Source organism: Lissotriton helveticus, chromosome 12 (assembly GCF_964261635.1).
Source record: "Lissotriton helveticus chromosome 12, aLisHel1.1, whole genome shotgun sequence".
NCBI lineage: Eukaryota > Metazoa > Chordata > Amphibia > Caudata > Salamandridae > Lissotriton > Lissotriton helveticus.
Genome location: NC_136073.1, coordinates 247,159,780 through 247,177,221, shown reverse-complemented (window position 1 = coordinate 247,177,221; position 17,442 = coordinate 247,159,780). Strand labels below are relative to the sequence as shown.

General features: G+C 44.2%; 1 protein-coding gene across 1 annotated transcript in view; it reads left to right on the top strand.

Moving 5' to 3' along the window:
• Positions 1–17,442, top strand: part of FANCA (FA complementation group A) — a 674,778-nt gene that overhangs the window by 459,320 nt on the left and 198,016 nt on the right. The gene's annotated exons all lie outside the window — the stretch shown is intronic.

Here is a 17,442-nt window from a genome sequence, read left to right as displayed (position 1 = left end):
AAGTACGATCCTTCGTTATATATTTTTTTATTTTTTGGGCAGTCACATTTAATGCTGAAATGTTATGTTTATTGTTTCGGGTCAATACACCGTGCAAACCTCTAAACTTGTACTTATGAGATATTTGTGTATCTTCCTGCAGATTCCTCATGTTTTGAGTGATTCCACAGGCACCAGACTGAATCCTGCATCTTTCTATGTAACGCCTAATATGACATTGCAGACCTTTTAAGGTGTACCCTGCGTACTAACATTCCATAGAACATTGCAAAAATCCTGTCAAAATCCGTCATAGGGGTAGCTCTTCTCTCATATTAGCACTGGCTGGTGCTGAAAGTAAAGAACTGACAGCGTGCCGAGGTGGTGCCTATATAGGTGACGCAGACGTCACTTCTGGCACTGACGATGACACGCGGAGCCGACTGGCGCGCCAGGGTACTGTTCACAAAAAATCTTCCGGATCCAGTCTGATGCCTGGGGGAATTCAAAGGTAAGGAATCTTCAGCTAGATATTTTTTCTACCAGATAAGACGTTCCTATTGTTGTTCTTCTGTGTTTTCTGCTCAATATTCCTGTGCAAAATATGTCTCCCCAAAAGATTTCCAGATTTAAACTGTTGTTTTTGCAGATTAACAATGTAAATTTTGGTTCCCCATAACATTTGTAATATTGTCTGTAGATACAAAATGACTCTGCAAAATTTGATGATTGAGCTATTATACACACAAAAGCGATATAAGAGAAGGGAAACTAAGCTGTTGATAGCTAAGCCTCTCTGGGCTGAAACCTCCAACTCATTAGCCTCCGGGGAAATCTCCTCAGAAACAGAAAAGGTGGGAAGATAGGTCCTCAAGCCATTAGCAGTGACTGGTACTTTGCCAAGGCTCCTCCGAGGAAGTTATTACTTAGAGAAATTTGTGGGAAGATGTAAGGAGAAAAATGCTTTCCCTCCGGTAATAATACCGCTGGTGGATGCATAATATTCTTTAAGATTCCCCACTTTTCTTTTGTGTGACCTGCAGATTGTGGTCTTCTGTATGTTTACTGGAGCTATCTTCTTCCCACTGTGCTCCTTACAACCTCTTCTCTTGTCTTGGTTACCAATCTGCCTTCCTGTTGATTCATTAGTTCGTGCCACGTGAGAAAGCAAGACTGAAAACTTTTCTTCAACTGTAACTTTTTATACTCTTCTATCCTGTCCTAGATAGCTGCTCTATTTGGACAGTGTATCCATTTTCATCTATTTCCCTAAGAAACATGGCTACTATGTTTTCTCCCCTCTTTGTCTCACAGCAAGCTGGAGCACTATTACATTTAATTCAACGTGTTCTCTGCAGAGCTAGTTTCTAACTTTATGTGATCACTTCTGTTCCAGCTATTCTAAATGTTCACGGCTTCCTTTCTCATGGTTCATTCTACAATCCATCTTCAGCAGACTGTGAGGGTTATCCAGAACCACATTTCTTCAGTTGACCAGATGCCTGGTTTCTGCTTAATGCCTGTATATACTTTCCATGGTGTGTCTCATCAGACCCATTCTGGCAGACTGAGTCTACCACCTTTTTTTATGTGAAAATAGCACAACCAATCCGTGTTGTCCTGCCTTTGAAAAATTGTTGCATACGTCCTTTTCTTGCTTTGTCTTCATGTGTTTCCAGCTCCAATGTTCACTCATTCTCTCATCCTTGGACCCTTTCTTTTTTGGGTTGCGAAGCACTATGTTGTGTAACCTGTGCATGACCTTCCAAACAAAGAATGCTGTTTTCTTAAGGTATCTGTAAAGTATATAATTTATGTTAATGGGGTCTTCACCATATTAACTTCTTCAAGAAAGTGCTCAAAAGAACAATTCCTGATGGATACTTCTACCTGCAGATTTCTCTCTTTTTGAATATCCCAGGCATCAGTCTGGATCCAGAAACTGTTCAATAGCTCGCCCTCACCAGTAAGGTGTGTAACCTGTACTTCAGCTCTGCGCGCAGCACCTCTTGACCTCACTGGAGCCATAAAGCACCACCTTCCGCGTGATGACATCAGTTCCCTTTTTTCGGTACCATCAACTCATTCAGGAACTCTCAATTAACCTCAGGAATTGTCAATCTTGTTTGACTCTTTCTTCAATTTAAATTATCTTAGATGCAGTTTTCATTCAAAATGTTGCCACCCAAACAGTTAAGGTTCAAGCCATGTCGAGACTGTGAGGGCTAAATGTGCATCATTGACCCACACAACATTTGTCTGTGGTGCCTAGGTGCAGATCATGACGCCCGCAGATGTAAGTCCTGTCCTAAAATGGTCACGGACATGGGCAAATCATTTTTGACCCAGATTGTGCAGGCTTAATGGATTCCAGCAGAGGGTTTTTATCCCCTACTGATATTCCACCACCAAAAGTGACCTTATACCATATGGTATAAAGAAAGGCAGCAGACTTAATGGGTCTTTGCTGCCATCAACAGAAGTAAAATCAAACATCCTCAGTGAGGTCTTACAAATCATCTCCTACACAGCGGCACCCTTACGTCTGTTTAATGAAGCCCTGACAGAACCCATACTGATATGGACCAATGTCATATTGCTGTCTCAGGAACAGTCACTAGGCACTATACACTAGCTCTAAGGGTTATTGATTTTCTTTCAGTACATCCATTTCCTGAGAGCCTACTGATGCAGGCTTCTTGTTTATCGAAGGTTACCACAAGATCTTTTCCCGCTACCTTAACTGCCTTGAATCAAAGTAAATTAAGCAGTTTGTGAAGTAGATGGTTTCAGCAGGGAGAAGGCCTCAGAAATCTATCAATACGCTTGGCAGATATGATAATGCCTTTCTGGACTCAGCACAAGCAGTCATTCCCACTTTATCGGATGAACTTCAGATTCATTTTACAGAGTTGATTGAGGATGGTGAGTATACTGGGAAACGGTTATTCAATCTGGCATGAATAATTCTGATTCAGCGGCAAGACGCATGGGAACATCTGTCTCCATTTGATGCCATTCTCGGTTGCAAAATTCAGGTATTTCACAGGACGTACAGGCCACACCTATGGACCTTCCATTTGGTGCTAAAGCACACTCTGCAATAGAGATATTCAAAGACAGGTAGGCTGCCGCAGCCAAGTCCATTGGTCTTCAGACCCAAACCAGGGACTGCAGACAATTTTAGAAGTTTTGAGGCTTCAGCAGGGGCTTCTCCTTTTGAGACTGTCAGCAGTTTATCAATCAACAGAAACAACAATGAGCAAACCCCTCTACAAACAATATAGAGGATGAGGCAAAGGAAGACAACAAGTCCTACCTCTACCTCCCTCCTCCTCTTCCCCAGCTACCCCAAGGAAGCAGCCCTAGTTTCAATTTACCCGAACACACTCAACTTGTTGGAGGACAGGTATTCTCCTTTCCACAAGCATCGGGGACCATCACTTTAGACCTTTGGGACTTGCAAATTGGGGAAAAAGTTTATGATCTACCCTTTTAACAAAGAACCCCTCCCACTTCTCCCCTACCAGATGTGCTCCTGCAAGATCATCTGTGTGTTCTTCAAAAGGATGTCCAATCCTTACTCCTAAAGTGCGCTGTGGAGTTGGTTCCGAAGCCGGAACGGGGTCAGGGATGCTCCTCCCGGTATTCCCAGATCCCCAGAAAGACGGTGGGCTACATCTGATCATAGAACTCGGGGTTTCAACTAATTCCTCAAAAAGGAAAGTTCAAACTGTTGACCCTGGCTCAGCCTCTGCTTGCTCAGGAAGCGGAAGACTGTATGGTGTCTGTCAACCTGTAGGATGCCTACTTCCACCTCCCTAGCCTGCAGTGGCGTCTGGCAGTCAACGGGGGTGAGATGGGGGGGGGTACCTATTCACTGCTGCCATCTCTCCTCAGCTTTGGTCCCTTTTCACGGCTGCCTTTTCCTCAGCTTCGGTGCCAGAAGCACACAAGCTCCCCTGAGTCAATCAACACTGCAACGCAGCATTGTGATTGGTCTGAGAGCCGTGGTTTGGCGCTCAAGACAGGTCATGGGAGCCTGTGCATGTTAACCAACCTGTGTATTACAGCCTGGTGGGGAACATGCAAAGTGTGCATGACTGTTTGTCCGGCCCCTACTAGCCTTCAGTCACACAGGAAGTATCACCACTTCCTGGTCGGATCCGAGCCAGTAAGTGGTCCTTCCATTTGGTCTCACTTACACTCCTTGAGTCTTCACAAAGGTGATGGCAGTGGTTGCAGCCCATCTCAGATGACAAGGAATCCCTGTATTCCCTTATCTGGACAACTGGCTTATTAAAGTCCATTCTCCAAAGATGGTTTCCTGCTACTTGCAGGTGACACACCGAGTTGTTGTTCGACTGAGGCTTTTCGATCAACAAGCCCAGATCTTATCTGTTGCCTGGGTATCCTGTTTGGAGGGGCAACACTGGACATCACATCAAGTCTTTCCTTCTTAGAGGGTTCAAGATATTCAGGATATGATTCTGATGTTTCAGGTAGAGTGAGCATTCCAGTTCTGCTTGTTTCGCTAGCCTCCTGCATTCTGTTTGTCAATCATGCACTCGACACATGAGGGCCCTCCAGTGTTGCCTCCTCAGGCAGTGTTTCCAACACAACCGTCCCAGTGTTGGAAGGCAGTTAAGCTGGCAGGTGTTATGGCATTATTAAATCTCTCAAAAGATGTATTAATCTTTTGCCTGTCTCGGCCCAGAAGACAGTGATCCAAGCTTTAGTGGTTTCAGGTTGGACAACTGCAACATCTTATATTTATTTATTTATAAAGCTTTATATAGCGCAAACATGATACCGAAGGATATCAGAGCGCTTCACAATTATGGATGATCAGGGTTAAGCAGGCGTCAAATACATATCAAAGGAAACAGTTACAACAGGTGCAACACAGCATCACACTAGTTAAAAAAATAAGCGGGACTAAGAGGGGAAGAAAAAATTAGAGGATAAAATAAATCCATTCAAGAGATGAATGTGTAAGTCCAGTGTCTCAAGCAAAGGATCGTGGCCCAATTAAGGTAAGAACTTGCACATAAGGAATCGTTTTACTTCCATTTTGAAGGCAACCTTGGAGGTGAGTCTGCAGTCTTTAGGTGGGTGAGAGTACCAGATCCGCGGAGCCGGATAAAGCTCTTTGACAAATTCTCTTTTTGTGAAATATCTGTGGTTTCAGAAGGAAGGTGTTAGCACTTCTTGAGGATCTACCGCCTCCAGAAAGTTCTAGCTTTTGGCATAGATAATTGGGGTTTTAAGATAGAGAGCTATGTGAGTCAAGCAGTCGATCTTTAGCAGTATTCTTGCTTCTAGCTTTTTTGCGTCTAAACTCTGGAACTCCCTTCTGCTGCAACTGAGGCAATCTCCAACAGTACCTCAGTTTCGGAAATATCTGAAGACTTGGCTTATTTAGATAGCCTATTCACTTTGTTTGCTATTCCTCAGTTGCTACTGACTTCTTAAGGCTGGGACACTCCTTATAGGAGTAGCTATGTGCTTTATAAAACTCAAATTCATTCATTCATTCAAAGTCTTTTGCTATATTTAAAAGTTCATCTAGAGGTCATACATCAATGGTTAGGGATCCAACACAACCTGACCTTTATCGAGATCTTCAGGGACACTGCAGCAGATCTGCAGTGTTGGAGAGTGAGCACTAACATTACTCAAGGGAAGCGATTTCACCCACTTCATCCTGTGGCAACAGTAGTCCCAGATGTCTCTATTTTAGTGTGGGGAGCTCAACTGGAGCAATTGGAGATCAGCGGCGTATGGGCTCCAAAAGAACAGATATTGCACCTCAATCTGTTGGAGTTACGGGTGATACGTCTGGCACTTCCCTTTGTCTTCAGTCCGTTCAGATCCTGATGGCCAACACAACTGCAATGTGGTTAATCAACAAACAAGGAGGAGGAGGGGCATAGCTCCTCTGCCCAGAAGCTCTGCAGCTCTGGTCCTGAGATCAAGACCATTAGATCTGATTAGTAGTGAACCACTTGGCCGGAGTGCTCAGTGTGTAAGCAGGCAGTCTCAGTCGGCTTCTTCTTGATGACCAAGAGTGATGACTTTACCTAGAGGTGCTCCATGATATTTTCCAACTGTGAGGGGCTCCTCAGGTAGACCTCTTTGCCTCTCACGAGAATACTCACTGCCTCGAATTTTGTGCCTTCCATTATCTGATACAGAGAGCATTTGGGGACATGTTTAGCTTGAGGTGGAACTTTCTGCTTAACTACGCATTTCCTCCCATAGCTTAGATCCCACGCATTTTGATGAAGATTAGTCATCACCAGGCCCTTAGTAATCCTAATTACCTTGAACTGGCCATGAAGAGTGTGGTATGCAGACCTCAGTCACCTATCTATGTTCCCTCTGCTCCGTCGCCCTCACAGGGTAGTCCGCCTATTGCAGGTGCAGGGGCAGATTCTATACCCGAGCTTTAGAGTCACCACATTCATGCCTGGAGATTGAGCAGGGCAACCTGATTGCATTTTTCTTGTCCCTGGAAGTGGTGGGCATTATTTCCTATGCCTAAAGACACCCCACCCAGGCAGTTTTTCTGGCAGATGTGACAAGTTTGTTAAATGGTATACGGACAACTCCATAGATCCTCTTCAAGATCACCTAGCTGACATTCAACAGTAAACCCTTGCGCTGACCTGGCAGGGATGCGCAGTGGGTACAGTTAGAAGTTATTTACCAGTCTCTTTGGCTTTTTTATGTTTATCCTGTCAGCTATCCATTTTTAAGTCGCCCACTCATACAAGATTCTTAAAAAGGCATTGCTAATAAATATCCACCTACTTCCTTTATCATGCCTCAATGAGATCTCAATCTAGTTCCTACTTTTCTAATGTGTTTCCCATCTGAACCGTTACATAGTTGTCCATTGTGGTTAGTAACATTTAAAACAATAAGTTTAATTTCTATCATGTCAGCAAGGCGTTTAAGCAAATTACATGCATTGAGTGTCAAACCACCTTTCACCTTTTTTCCCAGACATGTTGGTATTACAGGGCTGCCTTCCTGCCTAAGTTGGTTACCCTTTTCCAGTAGGGTCAATCCATTACTCTTTCAATGATCTATTGTCCTCTACAACCAACTAAAAAGGAGGAGAAGCTTCACCGTCTTGAACCCAAGAGAGTCGTCAGCTTCTGCAAGGGCAGAATATATGAGTTTAGACTGGATGATCAACACTTTATGGGATAGGTTGGAAAGATGAAAGGGAATGCAGTCCACAAGAATATATTATCAAAATGGATAATCCTGTACACCAAGATGTGCTATGCCACGGCACTCAAGGAGCCCCCAAAAGGTATTTGGGGTTGGTTCATGACTCCCAGACATGTTTTCCGTACCTCAGCTGGCACCCCAAGCACATTAGGGCCATAAAAAGAATGGGCCAGGAAGGGTTGTTGACACCGCAAACGGCCAAGACACCACTCGAAATCCCCATTCTTTTCTTCAGTGGGTATGAAAAGAAAGAAGCACTAGAAACAACTGTAACATTCTAGGCGTAAGTTTCTTTATTGCTCTCAGTCTCCCACAGGATCTTCATCCTTGGAGCTGGCTGACTTGAATTGGACTGCTCTACCTCCGCAATGTCCTGTTTCGCCACTGGTCCACTGAGCCCTTCGGTGTCAGTGCTTCCATTGCCCGAGATGTCGACGCCTGCCCTTCCCGAGTTCCCAACACCTGGGTGAACACAGCGACATTCCTCAACCCATGTATTCCATCTTTTCGTAGGCCACGATGCCGACTGGCATCCCAGTTCCTACTTCTGATTTTTATGCCCTTAGGCACAGCACCAATGGATTCGGGGGAACGCAACATTCCTTTGATTTTGCCCTCGGGCATACGGCACCTCAACAGCTGACATAGTGCACTGTGCCTCTTCCCACTTAACCACTGGTGCTGGATTCGGCACCACCGTTGTCGGTAGCTCAACATCGCCCCCTCCCCCCCATCAGATTACATCATGCAGAGATGCCCAATTACTTTTAAAAGAAGAATATAGAAACTGACTGCCTGATGTCTTTGGGACGAATTCTGATCCCATTATTTCTGGAGGCCCTGGGCAAGTATTTATGAATGTCATGGTCTCTACTCAGCAAGTGGCATTGATACTTCACCAGAGCTAGTTATAGACTTCTATGTTGGCACACCAACGCCTGAAGTAGTTTTCTTAGATATAGTGATGATAAAGGCTGTTGAGGCCTTAAATCTTTAGTTGCCCTTCACAGAGAACAAGTAGAACGTCCTCACTGAGGTGGTCCTGCCGTCTGCTGCTACTACAGAGCCCCTTCACCACTTGATCAAGGCTCTTTCAGATCCTGTGTTAGCCGCATGGAATAAACCTTCATCTTCCTTGGCAGTTAAAAGACTAGGGAGTCCAAGCATGTTGAGGCAAAAAGGGTTTTTCAGCAGGCAGTAGGGTCGTAAAATATCTTAATGCTTACTGCCTATTAGCCAGGTAAACTCGTGACTTAAACGTAGATGGCCTAGATTATTTTACATACTGTGGGGAGCGAAGATTCGTTCCACACCCAGCCGCACAGCAGTAAGTGGGTATACTGACTACCTAGAAATTGTCTTTATGAAAATTAACCTTATTTATTCCATTAATTTAACTAGCTTTAGTCCATTTTTAAGTTCGTCTTTTGAATTCACAAGTACTCGAATCCTGCTTTTCGAATGCTTCACATGTTATAGATGTACTCATCCAAGCCTCTATCCAAAACACGATCGAAACACACGGTACGTTCAAAGCAGCAGTTCTTTATTATTACCCAATGCACCTCGGGCTTGACAAAAGCCCTTCTTCAGGGATCACTGAAAATATTAATATAGAGAATCACCATTACCTCATGTATATACAAAAGCATTCATAATAATATCATCTCAATTATATGACAACAGGTTAAATGCAACCAACCCCTTTTTTTTATCTATCCTCATAAATTCAAACAAACAACATTTTTACTACTAAGTTCCCTAAGTGCCACCCTAATAACGCTCCTCTACCCCCAAAAAAAATGTAAAATGTTCCCTAGACCACCCTATTACTTCACCTCTCATTCTTGCACTAATGACATTCGAATCTCTCTCTCTCTCTCTCTCTCTCTCTCTCTCTCTCTCTCTCTCTCTCTCTCTCTCTCTCTCTCTCTCTCTCTCTCTCTCATATATCGTGGTCAACTCGCTTAAGCACGTACCCGTAAAATGCTGCATTTCCAGTTATATCCTTTCTTCAAGTCCACTAGACGATGTTTCCCACCCCACATAACCGTTTTAAATTTAAACCGTCAGCCTACTAGAATGTCTATTTTGTTTGGTGTATAGCTAATTAGTCACCTGATTCACACTACTCTACGTGTGAACTACAATTCCCACATTGCATCATTACCCTCAGCCAAACGCTTACATTGCAATGCCTCCTTGCTTTAGTGCGAACTGATTACACTAAATTGTCGTTCCACACCGTAAAGACAATCCTTCCAACAACAAAATATAACCCCTGTATTCAAACGTTTGCCTGAAAATAAATTTTACAGACAGTCATATAAATAAATGCTACATAATTTCATATGTAAATATTAACGATCCTGTGTTCACCGTTTAAAAATCTCCCGCTTTGTAATTCTCAGTGACATGATGTTATCAGTCTGCTTTCTGAAACGTTTTATTTCGCCATACGTGTGGTGATCGCAAATCTTTGTCGCCAAATATTCAGTCCCGGTGCATACCAACGGTAGGGCAAAAAATGTATAATCATCAAAGTGGTGGTGTGCACACCGTTTGGTTCAGCTTGTTTACTCAATTGTTTATCATAATCAACAGGAAAGTGCGTGCATTGCTGAGTAATGCCTTGCCCTGGCGGCATACCAATATAATTTATACTCTGGGGAGCGAACATTCGTTCCACACCCAGCCACACAGCAGTAAGTGGGTATACTGACTACCTAGAAACTGTCTTTATCAACATTAACCATATCTATTCCATTAATTTAACCAGCTTTAGTCCATTTTTAAGTTTGTCTTTTGAATCCACAAGTACTCGAATCCTGCTTTTCGAATGCTTCACATGTCACAGATGTACTCATCCAAGCCTCTATCCAAAACACGATCGAAGCGCATGGTACGTTCAAAGCAGCAGTTCTTTATTGTTACCAAATGCATTTCGGGCTTGACACAAGTCCTTCTTTAGGGGTCACTGAACATATTAATATAGAGAATTGCCATTACCTCAAACATTCATAATAATATCATCTCAATTATGATTATTTTACCACATACCCCTGACAATATGAATGGCCATTTTCAGGAGCATATCTCAGATAGCTAAGTTGTGTCCTATCATTTTATTCAGCCAGGCCTTGATACGGCAGATTCAGTAGCCCAGGTCATGGGCACTTCGATTACTATATGGAGGCATGCTTGGTTATGTACTTCGAATTTTTTTTGCGATATCAAGACCAACCTGATCGACCTTTCCTTTGCTGGGGAGCGACTCTTTGGAAATGAAGCTGGCTCAGCCTTCGAACTTTATAAAACCAGAAAAGCCACCTCAGTTTCCTTTGGTTTACCGCTTCTGCCTCAATCAAGAGACTTTTACCCATTTTTGCAGGTTTGGCTACTTCTCAAGATGATCTTCCTTTCACCCCGGACAGCTTCAACCTTGCAACCCTTCTCCTCCTCTTGCTCCTCCTCCTCACCCGAACCACCAGAAAAGCAGGTAACACGGAGCCTGTGGGAGGGCTGTCTCTTGTTTTCTTCCCGCCTGGAAGGCCATCACTTTGAACCATTGAGTCCTTCAAATCGTAGAAAAGGGCTACATCCTTCCCTAAGTTTAGGCTTCACCTTCCCCCTCCCTTCCCTCCCAATTCCAACCCTCCTTTCTTATTTATGCTCAGATTCTTCACATTGAATGTGTGAGTGATTCGGGTGGCATTCAAGGCCTTCCTCTCCTCCTGGGTCCTGGACTTTAGCTTGCCTTAGGTGGCAGTCAAGACTAATGTCTTGATGAAAGTGCTTCAGCTGGAAGTGAACAGGACAATTGCCCATCGCCACCACCCCGCTCCAGGGGACAGAAAGTTCCTCACCTAACAGCCCACTCCAGAGAGCTTGGTGGTCCCCCATATCTCACTCAAATCCTGGTGCATACCTAACCGCACTGTCTGATCAGAATCCAAGAGGATGGACAACTTTGACAAGAAAATGTTTTCTTACACCAGCTTGTTTGGTCTGTGAACACTGCATGCCTTTTGGACAACTTTTCCCACGCTCTGTTGGATATAGTTGCACAGGTGCTGGCAACTGTCCCGGAAGAGGTATGAGCCATGCTCTCCCAGGCTGTTGCCGATGGGAGGGATGTAGCTAAGATCACCATTTGCTTTGGACTAATCTGATAGACTTCTAGCTGCAGATTCCTTACCATAGAATTATCCCCAGGCGTCAGACTGGATCCGGAAATGTTTTGTGAGCAGTACCCTTGCATGCCAGTAGGTGGTGTTATCCGGCTCCACGTGGCGCTGCTAGCGTCATCCATGCCGGAAGTGATGTTTTGTGGTGCCTACGTAGGCGCCACCCTTGCGAGCTGACATAATTTATTTTCTTTCCGTGCCAGCCAGCGCAGATCTGGGGTAAATCCTGGTGCATTTCCAACCACCCCGCCGGATCGGAAATCCAGGAGGCTGGACAACTTAGGCAAGAAATTGTTCTCTTCACCAGCCTGGCATTAGGCTTAGGGCGTGATCTCCCAGGCTGTTTCTGATGGGAGGAATGCAGCTAAGTTCACCATTCGCTGTGGACTAGACACCACCAACTCACTAGGCAGTGGTTTAGTCGACAGTGCCCCTGTGATGTCATGCCTAGTTGAGGACTACTGGCTTTTCTGAGGATGTCCAGTCCTCACTCATGGACATGCCCTTTGATGGCTCCCGTCTCTTCTGAGACAAGGTGGATTCGGCACTGGAGCACTTTAGGGACAGCAGGGTTATGGCCATGTCCTTGGGCCTTTCTATGGCCCCTCGTCACCCTCAATCCTCCTTTTGTTCCTTTTGCGTCCTTACTTGCTTTGCATGGTCGTGGACATGTTTCCTATCGGCCTTCTGGGTTGGGTGGCCAGTGGTCGGGTCAGTTTACAAACCGCCTAGCAGCTGCAGCCTCCAACCCTTTCTAATCTCCCCGTTTACCATCATGAGCACCCACTGGGTGGCAAGGTTCGCCATCAGCTGCCCCACTGGCAGTCCATAATATTGGACAGATGGGTTCTGCATGTTCTCCGCATCGGCTACTCCCTACCCTTCGAGATTACCCCTCCCTCCATGCCGCTTGCTTCCGACAGGATGATGTAGGACCACCTATCTCTTCTCCTCCAGGAAGTGACTGCTCTTTTTGCCAAAAAAGCCACAGAGCGAGTGCTGACACCAATAGTAGGTTGCTATTCCTGCTACTTTCTGGGGCCCAAGAAGGACGAAGGCCTTTGTCCTATCCTCAACCTGCTCTTTCTTGAGAAACTCATGATGCTCACTCTTGCTCAGGTCCTGTCTGCCCTGGACCCTGGAGACTGTATGGTAGAGTTGGACTTGCAGGATGCGTACTTCCATATTCCCATCCTGCCTGCCCACAGTTGTTACCTACAGTTCATGGTGGGCCACAGGCATTTTCAGTTTGCTGTGCTCCCTTTTGACCTCACCAGCTCCCCTCTGGTGTTCACTAAGGTGATGTCGGTGGTTGCCGCACATCTGTGGAGCTCAGGGTTGCCAGTCTTCCTCTATCTCAATGACTCGCTGTTGACGGGGGGTCTTCCCAGGCTGTTGTCTCCGTCCTGCAGTCTATGGCGAACCTCATGCAATGGCTGGGTTTCACTATCAACATGTTGAAGTCACACCTGACTCCCTCTCAGTTGCTTCCTTTCATTGGAGCTGTTCTGAACACAGTGCAGTTTTGGGATATGCTCCCAAATGGCGATTCTAGGATATTCAGGCTGTGATACCGATGTTCCAGCCTCTATCTTGGATTTCGGTGAGACAGACTCTGAGGCTGCTGTTCCTCATAGCCTCCTTCATCTTTTTTTTCTCCTTTTTTTTTGTTTAGTCCTCATCTCAGCAACAGACATCTGCAGATTTAACAAGCAGTCATACTTTACACCTGGGCGCCTCACGGCTCAATGATTTTGTTTAGGTTAACCCGACCTGCCCATAGTAGAGGCTTGGTGTAATCATAGGACCGGGGGGGAGGGGCAGCACTCTTAAAAAGTTAACAAACATAAATCCCGGACCCAGTTTTACAGAGGATGCCAAATGCTAAGCGAAATTTCTTGCTCCATACGTTCCATGCCAAATGAGGCTTTAAGCCAGCTCTTTCTATTCGGGGTGGTAGGGTCTTTCCACTTTATACAAATCTCCCTCTGAGCGAGCAGTATAAGATATAGCAACAATCCCCTGTGGATCTGAGATAACACCCCATTAGTAGAGTCATTGCCCCTAAAAAACACTAGTTGAAGATTGGTCTCGATGTTGATTTCGAAAATGCCCGATAGGGAGTTCCCCACATCATTCCAATATGATCTTAACTCTGGGCACTCAAAGAAGATGTGGATGTCATCTGCATTCGGTGTTTTACATCTGGGGCATTTTGGTGGAGGGAGCGTAGCAAACGTAGCTATCTTGGCCGGGGTGTAATAGAGTCTATTAAGTACAAAAAGATGATTCTTTTTTAGGCTGCAGTTTGATGTATTTATAAAGTCATTTGAAAGATGGCTCAAAAAAATCTTCAATATTGTGATCAAGCGGTGATTGGTTCCAAACCGATGATTGAGGTGGAATGTCTGTATCATCTACTTCAAGAAGCCTGTATATCACATGGTTATTTCTTTCTTTTTTGGCTGGACATCTTGTAATAGACGCTCTAGTTCCCAATTCACTGCTACTTCACCCACATCTGCCTCATACCATGATTTGAGTTGGAGATACTTGAACTTAGAGAGTGTGGGACCTATCTTAGCTCTTAAAACCTCCCATGGAAAAATCCCATCTACATCCAACAAATCAGACCATTTATTGACACCAGCTCTCCTAATTGGTATCGCTAAGCTACCTCTCAGGCAGAGTGGGGTCCCAGAGGAATCCCATATGGGAGCAAAACCAGAGAAGTATCCAATACCCCATCTATATCTTACTTTATGCCATGTCTCTAAGGCGGCTTTAAGGACCTTAAGACGGACACCTTTAAAGTATCTTGGGGCCCCAAACTTATAGAGAAACCCTTCACCTCCGCTTCACCCCCTCGACCACTGCCATCTCACCCAGAAGCCTACCCCATGTTGTATCCTCTGGTATAGACAACAGCATCCTAATACCCTTAAATTGAAAAGCTGTTAGATACCAGCTAATGACCGGGAGGGCCAACCTAACTTTTAAGAGCTTCCTCCTCAGCTTTTTCCAGGACTTCCTGGCACTTATATGCCCCCAAATGAAACTCCCAATTTTCCCCTGGATTTTACTAATGCTCTTACTAGGGAAGGTTAAGGGAATAGCATTAAACAGGTACGTCAATTTAGGAAGAATAGTCATCTTCACCAGATTAACCCTCCCATAGATCGTCAAAGGGAGATTTTTCCGTCTGGTGTAGAGATGGTAGATTTCCTTTATGGCTTTTTCCAGATTAATCTGGGGAGTTTTATTCAGGTCTTTAACAATTTTTATACCCAAGTACTTAAATTCTTTACTAATGGGGCCTCCCCTATAATCGGTGTTCCATCACATCACTTCCATTTTAGCGGAATTGGCTAGATACCCAGAAATTAAGCCAAATTCCTCCAGCAGATTTCCAAGCCGTGGGATAGTTGCCTACGGGTCGCTGGTATAGATAATAACGTCATCAGCATACAGTGCTATTTTACACTGATAGTTTAATGATTTAAAGAGACAGATAAAATCATCTAACCTAATAGCTTGCGCCAAAGGCTCAATATATATACTAAACAAAAGAGGGGATATGGGGCACCCCTGTCTAGTCCCTCTCTGGATGACAAAACTAGGGGTCAGTGTGCCGTTCAACAGAATCTTTGCAGAGGCTCCCTGGTAACAATTCCTTAAAGTCTGGACAAAAAAAGGGCCCATACCTAGTCCTGAAGAACCCCCCAGAGATAGCTCCAACAGACCCGGTCAAAGGCCTTAGCTGCGTTCAAGGCCACTACAGCTAAGAGGTCCACTCTCACCATAGTCAGGTCAATATTCCCAATCAGAAGTTGGGTCTTTTCCTGCATAAACCTCCCTGCCATAAAACCTTTCTGGTCGGTGTTAATCAGACTCAGAGCCAGTTTCGCCACTCTCCCTGCCAGAATGCCCATGAAGATCTTATAATCTGCATTCCGCAGGGAAATCGGGCAGTAGAAATCAGCCTTTAGTGGATCCACCCCTGGCTTCAGAATCAGAACAATAGTGGCCTCCTTCCAGGATCTGGGTAAAACACTAGTTGAACTATAAACTGTGTTAAATACCGGGGTCAATTGATCTGAAAGAAGTTTATAACCTTCATTCGGAAGAGCATCCAGACCAGAGGCTTTATTATTTTTAGACCTCTTTATTTGATCCCTAATTTCTTCTGTAGTTATAGGGGCATCAAGGGAAAGCCGACTAGCTTCAGTTAAAATGGGTATTGATTTGTCCCTTATCCAGGAAAGTATTTTCTCCTGAGAAGGAACCAAATCTTCCTTATACAGATCTGAAAAAAGAGATAAAAGATATTTTTGTAGATATTCCGCCTTACTGGATTTATCTCCATTACTGTTAATAATTAGTTTGTTGATGTTATTTTTTGAACGATCAGTCCTGGCCTTCCAGGCTAATAAAGCGCCTGCTTTTTCCCCATAATCAAAATTTTCCATATTCTTCGCTAACCATTGTGCCTTACATTTCTGGTCCAACAAGTTCCTAAGCTGCTGCCTAGCCTTCTCCAAGTTTTTCTGAACTTGTATAAATTTTCCTGAGTTCTCCTGACTAAGACTGTTCCCTTCCATTTCCAATTCAGTTATCTTATTCTCGATGGAATGTAGTTCCAAAGCCTTGGCTCTATTTTTAGAGCTTATTAGACCATGCAGCGTGCCTCTCAGACTAGCTTTATAGGCATCCCATACATAATCTATAGACGTGGAACTCAAATTAAATGAAAAAAATTCTAACGTGGAGGATCTGATGAACTGAACAATACCAGAATCTGACAATATTAATCTGTTCAATGTCCATCTAATTTGTGGCCTGTTGCCTTCCTTAGAATATGAAAACATGACAGGGGCATTGTCAGAGAGGTGGCTGGGCAGGACAGATACATCACACAGATTATCTAACACTTCCCTATTGACTAAAATGTAATCTATTCTGGAAGAATGGTGATTTTTTTTTACTATAAAAAGTAAATCCTGGGAGATCTCCCTTCTTGGCCCTCCAAAGGTCTACTAAGTTCATATCGAGTAACATATTTTTCATGGCCCGGTGAGATCGCGGGGTCCCTACTAGACGACGCACATTAGACCTATCCTTAAGTGGATCTAGACGGACACTAAAATCGCCTCATATTATTAAAGGAGGAGTTGCCATCATTAATTTATCTTGTAATTTACTTAGATATGAGGAATCATCGGCATTAGGGCCGTAATAAGAATAACAAGTCAAGGCCAATCCCCCCAAATCCATCTGAGCCACAATCCTTCTCCCTGTTTGGTCTGTCTATACTGATTTAACCACTCAGGGAGTCCCTTTCTTCACCAAAATCACAACACTCCTGCTGTTAATCGATTGCTGTGAATAACAAAAAGAATTTATCCAGGGAATTTTTGAAAAAATTGCTTGTGATTCAATAGAGGTCAGATGTGTCTCTTGTAAAAGACAGACCTCGATAAGAGAGAGTTCTAGATACTTAAATATCAATCTCTGCCTACGTGGGTATCTCAAACCATTAAAATTCCAAGGAATAAAACAAATGTTACTGTCACTTTTGGTATTACCTGCCATCAACTAATGTACCCCTTCTTTGACTTATACGGCATTCTTTAAAGTACAGATGAGATGATGACTCTTTTAAAAAAAAAAATTCACTCTCTGCTCCCCAACCAGTGACCCCTATCCCCCCCTACCCCTCCCCCCCTGTGGCCCCTTACCCCCTGAGGCACCCTCCCTTCCAATAGGCTAAGCCTATTCGGTCGCCACTCTCTCAGGTTATATGTTACTAATATTTAGCCCTTAAGATTTTGGGTGCTTGAAACCGAGCCCTCCTAAACCTTTAATCCTACCCCTATTTCCCTTCGTCCTTTTCCTGTTGAATCCTAGCAATCAGAGCATACACCTCTTCCGTTGCACGAATGATATACATGTGATTATTCCACATCACATGTAGTGTGGCAGGAAACCTCAGTTGGGCCTTTGACCCAAGACTATTTAACTCTGCTAACCT